Genomic DNA, 8366 nt, shown 5'->3' on the forward strand with positions numbered 1-8366 from the left:
GCCAGGAAGACACAACCCAGAGAATCAGGTAAACAGGCCTCATAGGGGCTCACTGGCACTAAAGTGACAATCATGGAGCCTGCATGTTACATCAGTAACAGGTCTCTGCAAATGTATTATGTTTGTTAGCTTGGTGTTTTTGTTGGACTCCTAACAGTGGGAATAGGAGTATCTCTGCCTCTTTAGCCTGCTCTTGGGAACTTTTCCTCCTACTGGGTTCCCTCATCCAGGCCTGACATGAGGGTTTGTGCCTGGTCTTATTATAAATTATTATAATATGTTCAGTTGATATCACTGGAAGGCCTTTGATTTGGAGGATTGATCTGGGATTGGGGGAGGTGGAAAGAAGCTAGGTGGAGTGAAGGGAGGCAAAATGTGGTCAGAATATACTGTATGAGAGAATAATAAAATAAAATTTATGTTTTTAAAAAACAATACACTCTTATTTTTTTCTACCTTCTGAAGAGACTTATCCATAACACTAAAATTGGGAGGATTTTTATTTCTAATTATGCCCCTAAAGCTACACCATCTTCTCTGAAATTCAAAGGGAATGATATAAGCAATTTGAACATGAAGGAGTATTCAGGGGATGCAATTTTCTATTTCTGTTTGAGGGCTGTGTATATCAAGGTGAGCAGCAAGGATCACATCAAGAAATGCTGGTGGCAATCACAGTATAATAAGACTAAATATTTGATTAAAGAATTGTACTTATTTCTAATGTGATCTAATTGGCCCTAGAAAGCATATCATTAGCTTTTTTTTTTAATAAGGGGTATTTTTAGTAATATGTAGACTGAATTGGTAGCACAGGGGCAACTCCTTACAATTTCCCATTCTGGATATATACTGCTGGTTTATTTTATAAACAAACAAACTCTCATGGGCATAACAACATTAAGCAGCCCAAAGGTGAAAAAGAACACATTCAAATTTAAACTGTAAAGGCATTAATTGTATTTAAAAGCAAAGTAATTATATAATCAACAACATCCCCAAAATGCCAGCCTCAGTAATGATGGTGGGGAAAAAATAGCTATGCCGTGGATGGGAAAGTAATTTCTGATAAAAAGTAAATAAAATGGTTGAAATCTAATAGTAATTGTGTTTATATTAAGAGCACGACTTTTAAAAGTTGCTTAGGTCATGAATGGATCGACGTCATCATCTTGCAAATAACTTATCAGAGTGTTTTCCTAATAAAAGTGTTGGGGAATAGAATATTATTTTAAGGTGTCTGACTTTTGTTAATGTTTCATTTGTTTAAATTTGTGAAGCTGTATTATTGTATCTGTCTAAAATATTGGATGGTCTAATTAAGAACTGAATGGCTAATAGCAAGGCAAGAGAAAAGAGAAGTGGGGTTGGCAGGCAGAGAGAATATATAGAAGAGGAAAAGAGATGGGGGATGAAGAGAGAAGTAGCCAGAGAAGGAGGAGGATATCAGGGGCCAGCAGCCCAGCTACACAGTAAGCTGTGGAATAAGAGGAAGATTTACAGAAGTAGCACAACAGGAACAGCCTAGAGGCAAAAGGTAGATGGGATAATTTAAGTTAAGAAAAGCTACCTAGTAAAAAGCCAAGCCAGTGCTGGGCATTCATAATTAAAAATAAGCCTCTGTGCGTGATTTATTTGGGAGCTGGTTGGTGGATCCCCAAAAGACCAAAGTGCTAGAATAACCAACAATAAATTGGCACCCGATGTGAGACCCATATTTCCATGTAGGGCCTGAGAAAGCTGGGGGAAAAAAGACATGGCTCCTTTAAGAGGCACTGCAGTTCAGCTGGCAGGGCAGTGGCTAAATAAAAATGGCAAGCTAAGTAAAAACCACAAGCTAAGTAAAAGCTGCCTGTGGCAACTCAGGTACTAGCTTCCATAGCTAAGAAGGCTGAAGGCAGTTCCTGGTCACCTACCTCCGACCAGGACATGGGTTTTAGGCTTGGCTTTCAGAACCAAGAAGTGGGCATCTGAAAGCTATAGATGAGAGCTGCATGTGTAGAATCAAGGTGTAGGCTAACCGTTTAAAGATTTGCTCATACAGTCAGAAAAGACTAGAGATACACAGTAAAAGAGATCCAGACTGGGGAGAAAAATGAACAAAAAAACCTCTAAACAGATTGCAGTATGTTTAACAAAGTGCATAGGCTTAAGAAAAAAAAGAAAGGGCGTATAGATAGTTATAAAAAAATAAATAGGTTAAAGTCAACAAAGTAGAGTCATTAAAGAGACAGTAAAAGGAAAAAAAACACATAGAGATGGAAATACACAGGTAGACTGGAATCTGTACATTATTGTGCTGATTTTGAATTTTTGGAATGCTGACAAGTGAAAGACAGCAGCTAGGATACATGGGATTGTGAACTGGACTGCTAAATTGAACGATATTTTAGGAATGCTTTAATTTAAAAAAAATTTCAATAGGAAATCAAAAATGCTTTTTATCTCCACAGGAGATATGGATTCCTTCAGGGTATATATGGATCAGATTTGATCAAGGGAGGCCTCCTGAATCTTGACAGGTGATATGTATCAGCAAAGGTTACTGCTGGTCTTCTCAGAACATGGTCATTATCTCAAAATTTTCTCTGGGTCCTTGAAGATACTTCATCCACAGACAGCAAGAAGCAGTTTGGAGAATGCTGGTCCACATTCCAAGAAGTGGGGTTTTTGGTTATTTGGTGGGTTATGGATGTTTGTTATAATTTAGGGGAATCTAGGCATATGTGATAAAAAGACAACTATTTATCTCAGATATTTTGCACTGGCATGGGATTTGGTATATTGATACAAATTTAAACATATTTTTCTTACATTGTATATATATACATACTCTTGTTTAGGGGACTTTTGTATATTGATACAAGTTTAAAGTATTTTTGTTACAACACACTGTATATATGTTTCTACTCTTGTTTAAGATATTGTACCTATGCAGCTTGTTTAAAAATGTAAGGTACAAATCTAGTTTTTTTAAAGGTATCATTATAAATTATATAGAATAATCAGGAAACATAGGTTAGTAGTTACTCATTTATAACAATCAAATTCGTTGATATGTTAGGTATGCTTTCCAGATCATATAAAGATATATTTTAGTTAGATAGCCTTACAGAATATGGCATTTAAAATGTTTGGTAACTTAAAGCTTTTCATGACATGCTTTGGAATGTTCTATATGCTGTGAATATGTGTTGTTCTGATTGGTTGATAAATAAAATGCTGATTGGTCAGTAGCCAGGCAGGAAGTATAGGAGAGAGGCAGGGCAAACAGACAAGGAGAATTCTAGGAAGAGGAGGACTGAGTCAGGAGTTGTCTGCCAGACACAGAGAAGGCAAGATGACAAGGAAGAACTGAGAAAAGGTACCAAGCCATGTGGTTAAACATTGATAAAAATTATGGGTTAATTTAAGTGTAAGAGCTAATCAGTAAATAAGCCTGAGCTAATGGCCAAGCAGTTACAAATAATATTAAACCTCTGTGTGATTATTTTATAAGGGCTGTGGGTGAGATATTTGTCCCAACGCAGGCCAAGCAGGACACTGGAAAACTTCCAGCTATAATTGGTGCCTCACCTTTGGGCATTAATCCACATAGACTGTAGTGGGTAGCCATCCCAGCATTGGTCTGGAAGTTCCAACCCCCATTGAGGCTTCGGTAATGGTCATGCCCACAAGGCAGGGCTGAGGGAGGAAACTGAAGATCCAGGATCAGGGAGGAGAGGTCTCTCTTGGTTCTGGGACCATGGATGCTAGAGATAGACCAAGCAGAGTTCTCCAGAGAACACCACCAGACTGTGCCATACCTTTGCCAGACCCTACAACCTATCCCTTCATTTGTAAGTTACCCCACAAAATAAACCTCCCTTTTAACTACATTGAGTGGCCTTAATAATTTCACCAATAATAGACCTAAGAAAGCTTAAAGATTCTGAATACACAGAAATGAAGCCACATTAGGCTTCCTAGTCTCACAGTCTCATGCCAGCAGCAGTACAGACTCAACCCCCAACAGCTGCCTACAAGATGGAGCTGGCTGCCAGCCGCCATGAACTAAGCAGCATGGCTGCAGAATCCCACCGCTGTACAGAGAGGCATCTGCAAGCAGCACAGCATGGTTCATGGTAGATATAATTTTTTCTAGTACTGACAAAAAAGGGGGGGGGATTCTGGCTACATGCTATTTTAATGAAGGCATAAACACTTTGCTTCCAAGAATTGATTTTACACATGGCTCCCAGAGCTGGTGGTAAATGTACCACCACCACGTTGAAAAGCTGAGGTGGGCAGAGTCAACAGCCAAGGCTGCCACTTCTGTTCTAACCACTCTGCAGTTTAAAACCATAGACTCACAATAAAACATCAGGTAAAATAAAACTCTAAATGGTTTACAATATGTATGAAAATATATGTAGACTTGGAAGAGAGAAGAAAGGAATATAGACAGTTATATTAAAAAATAGAAAGTTTCAAAAAATAAAGTCTTCAAACAGTAAGTAAAAGTAATATAAAAAATAAGCCAAGTAAAGATAGAAAACACACAGATTATATTGTCTGGACTATATTGTCTTTGGGATTTTTAACTGCAGAGAGACATTTGATTGTAAATCTGCTGAGTTAAACACACACACACACACAACACACACACACACACACACACACACACACGATATCTTGATTTCAAATTTTATGTCTCAGAATATGTTGCTTTGGAAAAGAGGTTCTGCTTTTGTTTCACAGAAGATGAGAACCTGTGGGCTGTTTCCATGCTAATATTGTTTGACCAGCCAAGACCCCCTGAAAGGTCTCTAATGACACCATGGCATAGATGATTCAACATCCAAAAACAGCTTCAAGGCAATTGGCTCAGAGAATAGAGCATCACAGACTACTCCAGTCAGGACTTGACCATAATTCTTAATTTTCTCAGGATCCCCATTAGATTGCCAGTGCCTTTATCCAGCAGGAAGTAGTATGAGAAGCTACATCCAAATTTCCAAAATTTACTGATGAATGTTAATTTTATTAAAGCAGATGGATTATAAATAAAATCTCTTTCTAAAGAAGAAAAGGGGATAGTATAGATATGATAGGATGAAAGGGTAGATTATTGAACATACTTTTTAAAAAATTTTATTTTATAATTTAATTTAATTTTACATATCAGCCATGGATTCCCCTGTCCTCCCTCCACCCGCCCCCCTCCCCATTCCCATCTCCTCCAGGGCAAGGACTCCCCTGGGGATTTAGCTCAGCCTGGTAGATTCAGTCAAGGCAGGTCCAGTCCTCTCCTCCCAGGCTGAGCAAAGTGTCCCTGCATAGGCCCCAGGCTCCAAACAGCCAGCCCATGCACTGAGGACAGGTGCTGGTCCCACTGCCTGGGTGCTTCCCAAACAGTTCAAGCTATTCAATTGTCTCATTTATCCAGAGGGCCTGATCCAGTTGGGGGCTCCTCAGCTATTAGTTCATAGTTCATGTGTTTGCATTAGTTTGGCTATTTGTCCCTCTGCTTTTTCCAATCTTGGTCTCAACAATTCTTGTTCATACAATCCCTACTCTTTCTGGCTGATTGGACTCTGGGAGCTCCACCTGGGACCTGGCTGTGGATCTCTGTATCTGCTTCCCTCAGTCATTGAATGAGATTTCTAGTATGACAGTTAGGGTGTTTGGCCATGAGATCACCAGACTAGGTCAGTTTGAGCTTTCTCTTGACCATTGCCAGTAGTCTACAGAGGAAGTATTTTTGTGGATTTCTGGGGACCTCTCTAGCACTTTGCTTCTTCCTATTCTCATGTGGTCTTCATTTATCATGTTCTCTTATTCCTTGTTCTCCCTCTCTGTTCTTGATCCATCTGGGATCTCCTGCTCCCCTAAGCTCTCTTTCCCTTAAACCTTGCCCTTCATTAATTACCCCCACTCATGTCCAGGTTGTTCATGTAGATCTCACCCATTTCTCTGTCACTGGGCAATCACTGTGTCTTTCTTAGGGTCCTGTTTTCTAGGTAGCCTCCCTGGAATTGTGAGTAGCAGTCTAGTCATCTTTGTTTTACATCTAGTATCCTCCTATGAGTAGTAATATTAGGTGGTGTGACCTTCTTGGAGGAGGTGAGGTCTTATTGGAAGCAGTGTATCACTGTGGAAGTGGGCTAAAGTTACATCTAGTGTGGTACACACTGTCCACTTCTGCTGCCTGAGAAATCAAGATGTAGAACTCTCATCTCCTTCTCTAGCATCATGTCTGCCTGCATGCTGCCATGTCCCACCATAATGATAATGGACTAAACCTCTGAAACAATAAAGCAGCCCCCAAATATATGTTTTCCTTTATAAAAGTTGTCATGGTCAGCATGTCTCTTCATAGCAGTAAAACCCTAAGACAAGAGAGAAAAAAAAAGACAAGATGAATTTGCAATTAAAAGGGAAAATTCATACTATAGTCATATAAAAATGTTTAGGGGGAGGGCTCCCCTTTTCCAAGACTGCAGGCAGACCCTGCAGTCTCCACACCCTGCACCCACACCCATTTGCCCGAGAACCCAGCCACTTCCTGAGACTCAGAGACCAGCCCCCAGCACCCATCTGCCTGGAAGGAGGGGACTGGACCTGCCTGTACTGAATCCACCAGGTTTAAATGAATCCCCAGGGGAGTCTTGGCCCTGGAGGAGATGGGAATGGAGGGGAGGGGAGGGGGGAAGGTGTGGGTAGGGGGGGAGGGGGGAGGACAGGGGAACCCATGGCTGATGTGTAAAATTAAAACACAAATATAATAATAAAAACATGTTTGGGGGATAATAAAAGTGTATGGCCAAGTGATCCTAGATAGACACTTAAATAGATGGAAGGTTGTTAGATGCTATTTGACTTATAAAAGTCTTTTTCTTTATAAGTAATATTTTGTTTAGTTTACATAACCAAATTTCACTGATCTCCTTCCTTCCTCCAAATTTGAGATCTTTTGGGCTGCACCTTCTGTCAGAGGCTTGGAGAAATAAGAGAATAGGAAAACAGGAAGGACCTGATGCTGGGACTGCCAAAATCGTTTTCTCTTTTAGCTCAATCTATGTTCTTTGGTTCAGGTATGGCTTGAAGTCTTGTCAGGATTTCATGTATTCCTGCAGGTTCAATGAAAGCAAGAGCTGCTGAGACATGATGCTGTCACCTAGAACTGAAAGGGATATTTTGAGATACCTTAGAATCCACTCAGAGGCTTATCAAGGGGCTGAGTCAGCTCAGAGAGAGTACCTCATTAGGATAATTCTGAACAAAAGATATGACCTCAGAGGTGTAAAGGCCACAGAGGCCCCACCAGCACAATGTCTACCTTGAGAGGTCAGAACTTTAAAACTACTACCATGAGCACTAGACTGGGTGAACTGCAAGCATGATATTCCAACCCTTTAAAGCAGCTAGGTGTACCAGGCCTAATGAAGCTGTTAGAGTACCATTAATATCAAATTAAGGAAAAGGTGTTGCCTCCTAATCAAAGAATGAATCATACCTTTAAGTGGAGACAGGAAATTGTCTCTTCCTTAAGAGTTTATTGATTTCAGCAGGGTCAGTGTTCTAGATAAGGGATTATTCATCAGGAAGGAAGAACCACCCCTAGAAAGTGGATTTATCTTAAGCCATTCTAAAGAAATGGGCAGATCAAGCTATTCAATTGATCCAGTTGGGGGCTCCACAGCCATTGGTTCATAATTCATGTGCTTCCATTTGTTTGGCTATTTGTCCCTGTGTTTTTGCAATCTTAGATTCAACAATTCACACTCTTGCAGTTCGTCCTCTTTCTCGACAGTTGGACACCTGGAGCTCCACCTGGGGCCTGGCTGAGGATCTCTGCATTCACTTCCATCAGTTATTGGATGAGAGTTCCAAGACGACTGTTAGGGTGTTTAGTCATCTGATCACCAGACTAGGTCAGATCAGGCTTTCTCTCGACCATTGCCAGCAGACTACAGAGGATATATCATTGTGGATTTCTGGGGACCTCTCAAATAGCTTGATCTGTTTGGGAGGCACCCAGGCTGTGGGACCAGGACCTGTCCTTAGTGCAAGAGCTAGCTGTTTGGAACCTTGGCTTACAGGGACACATGCTCAGCCTGGAAGGAGGGACCAGGACCTGCCTGTACTGAATCCACCAGGTTTAAATGAATCTCCAGGGGTGTCTTGGTCCTGGAGAACATGGGAATGGAGGAGCAGAGCTGGGGGGAAAGTGGGGGTGAGGGCGGGAAGGAAGAGGACAGGGGAACCCATGGCTGATGTATAAAATTAAAACACATAATAATAATAATAATAATAATAATAATATAATAATATAATAAAAGAAATGGGCAGAATGATTATCCTTTCAATGGATAATGTACCTT

The sequence above is a fragment of the Onychomys torridus genome, chromosome 7 (assembly GCF_903995425.1).
Source record: "Onychomys torridus chromosome 7, mOncTor1.1, whole genome shotgun sequence".
Classification (NCBI taxonomy): domain Eukaryota; kingdom Metazoa; phylum Chordata; class Mammalia; order Rodentia; family Cricetidae; genus Onychomys; species Onychomys torridus.